The sequence below is a fragment of the Bombus huntii genome, chromosome 11, assembly GCF_024542735.1.
Source record: "Bombus huntii isolate Logan2020A chromosome 11, iyBomHunt1.1, whole genome shotgun sequence".
NCBI lineage: Eukaryota > Metazoa > Arthropoda > Insecta > Hymenoptera > Apidae > Bombus > Bombus huntii.
In genome coordinates this window covers 10420100-10423108 of record NC_066248.1, presented here as the reverse complement: position 1 = coordinate 10423108, position 3009 = coordinate 10420100, and the positions used below count along the sequence as shown (strand labels likewise).

The 3009-nt window shown below is 31.5% G+C and overlaps 1 protein-coding gene across 10 annotated transcripts in view; it reads left to right on the top strand.

Moving 5' to 3' along the window:
- Positions 1 to 3009, top strand: part of LOC126871170 (elongation of very long chain fatty acids protein AAEL008004-like) — a 50439-nt gene that overhangs the window by 24812 nt on the left and 22618 nt on the right. Inside the window, exon 2 of one of the 10 annotated variants that reach the window (XM_050629658.1) lies at positions 12 to 96. The exons of the other annotated variants lie outside the window; for them this stretch is intronic. The gene's annotated coding sequence lies outside the window, so the exon portion shown is untranslated. The remainder of the gene's footprint in view (positions 1 to 11; positions 97 to 3009) is intronic. 10 annotated transcript variants of the gene reach the window in all.

The following is a 3009-nucleotide window of genomic DNA, read 5'->3' as shown; positions in this document are numbered from 1 at the left end:
CTGTTCTTTAGTTTTTTTTAGAAACAAATCGTCAGTTCTACGTCACCTGCTTTTATGCTTACAGGAAGTACATGGCACAATTAGGGAAAAAATAAGGTTAGTATGACTACATAATCATGGAAGGTTCACGTTTTTATTTATGTATGAACGACGAGGTTAACGTATATAGATGCTTATCATTGTAATTTTGTATCATCTATACGAGAAATATTGCAACTACATAAACGGGGTACATGAAACTATTAGTTTCATAGTTGTACTTTGACTGAACAATAGAACGATGTGAATTAATCAGGTGGAGTAAGTAGGCCACGATTTCATGCCATTTACGTTAGGTATGAGATGATATACAGGGTGGTTGGTAACTGGTGGTACAAGCGGAAAGGGGGTGATTCTACGCGAAAAAAGAAGTCGAAAATATACAATAAAAATTTTTATTTTTTTTTTAAATTTTTCCATCGAGACAACGATCTACAGTGAGATCCGTTATAACGAGGCGTGATAAAGTGCACGCGTACCGAGCGAAAATTCAAAGTCTATTTTCTCGAAAACAAAGCCTCAAATGAAAAATTTTTATTGCATATTTTCGACTTCTTTTTTCGCGTAAAATCACCCCCTTTCCGCTTGTACCAGCAGTTACCAACCACCCTGTATATTAAAATTTTATAATCGACATACGTATTCGATACAAAATATAAGTTCTACAAAATAATGGCCGATTAATATACAATAATCAGTTGTTGGATAGTATGAAGCTCAGCAACAATTACAAACACTAGCGATGAGATGGAACTGATACTTAATTAATAAATAAATGAATAATCTATCTAATAATAAATAAATAAATAAATAAATAAATGCATAGATACATAAATAAATAAATAAATAAATAAATAAATAAATAGATAAATAAATAAATAGAGAAATAAATAGATAAATAAATAAATACATAAATGAAACAAATAAATTAAATAAAAAAATTAATTAGTTGAATTTTCAAGAACTTGATATTTGCTCGATTTTTAAATTTTACTTGTATTCGTTTCGGTGCTACTTAAAGTCAACCCACTACATGGCGCAACTATTTTATGCTATATTCCTAATTGTATATACGTCAGAAAATTGAACATCATTCGTGTCCTCGTGTTCTTTGTTACTTCATACTGCTATACGTACTTAAAAAATTAAGCAATATTCAAAAGATCAAGCAACATAATATTGTGAAAGGAGCGCTTCATACACGAGCCAGCGGTATTACATACCTTATGCGTGCGTTGAAGTTACCAGATGTTCTTGAAAGAGACACACTACTCATCACAATGCCAACAAGTAAATAATTTTTTCGTGCTACCATGCATTTAATTTTCATCTCAACGTGTCTACAGTGTCATACGACATAAAACACAAAGAATCACAGTTCAAAGTTACATCTAGACAATTAGATATCTAGAAAATTTCAATAACCATGTCAGCAAAGAATTTGCCGGATTTCCTAAAGGAAATTTTCATTTTCAAAATTCCAATAAGTGAAAAAAAGGTAGAATTTTTTGATAATAACACGTAAGTATGTTTATTAGAATGTCGACCTTCACATCGATACTAATACACAAGTGCGAACATTAGAGTATCGATGTTCACATCGAAAGGAAGATCTCATTGAGCTATCCGCAGCGAGTTTTAGAGTATTAAGAGACCGGTAAGGATCGTTTATATTTAAAATTAGACGTATGTCGGAACAAGTTGTTTACTGGAAATTTTGTAATTCATGAGGATAAAATACAGCAAAGCTCGATTATCCGAATCTGCACAATTTCCAGGCTACTCACGTTCGCATTAAAATAGGAGTTGGCGAGGAGATTTCCACGATCTGATGTATCATTTTCACTCGATGTTGAGTTTACGACGCGCACGAGTTTCTGAAGCACGTTTCGTGACCTGCCGCTAATTACAATTTACCCATATCATACGTTTAAAGTCAAGGTTTGCTCCGAATATTTTTAAAAATATGTAGAACATTCGATATTGAAATTTGTGAGCTTTTTGCGTGTCTTTTGTTTTTGGGAGATATCTAACGTTGAATATGGTGACTTGTATTCCGGTTAAAGATCAAGGTCAAGTTTCTTGCAGCAGTTTTGTTGCTTCTTTTTTACGGTGATTACATATACGACACTGTAACTCGAACCGACTGTTTAAACGGGTTCGCGTTCTAGTCGTTGATTATGTAACTGCGTAGTTGCTGCCCAAACCCGTTTAAAGAATTTTAGACATGTTATAAAAAATGATGAAGTTTCTAAAAACCAGTTGGTTCCTTATCCTTTCTTTGTATTTTTTGTGATGTGTAAGATCTAATAAATTTTTCATTATTTTATCAGCCAAGAAAATTTTTTCTTTTGTTTTTTACATTAGGAAATTAGATTAATAATCATCCTTTCGTTAATAACTTGTTCTCTTGTTACTGCATTTGAATTCAATTGGACTATGACTAATCATAAAATGCATGGTAGAAAGACAAATCTGGTGTATGACTGTTTGTTTTAGGTGGAAAAGACATAGTGACAGTTAAAAATTAATTTCATTATTTTTCTATCCAGCGTAATGTATAAAGTCATATGCTGACTACGTATATTTTTCATCCTCATCGTTTTTTGTACATAATGTTTCACTTATTTGTTGCGTCGTTATGTAGATATATACTCTCTGTTATCATTGAATGTTATAATTAACACTAGAGCTATCAGTCTGAAACACGAATCTAAATATTTCCTTTCACCTAAATATTTCTGAATGTTTTCAGTAATTATAAAAAAGGAAAGTCTGAAAACCATCATTCTGACGGATTTGATAGTTGTAACATTAAAGAAACGTTTCTAATTATCGATATTTTGTTAGCGATTTTCTTCCGTTACACATTGATTGTGCCGTTATTGCTATTGTATAATTTAATAATAAATTCATTTTTTATCGCAGCTAATCGAAGGCGTGGAGATTTACATATTTAATATTTAATTT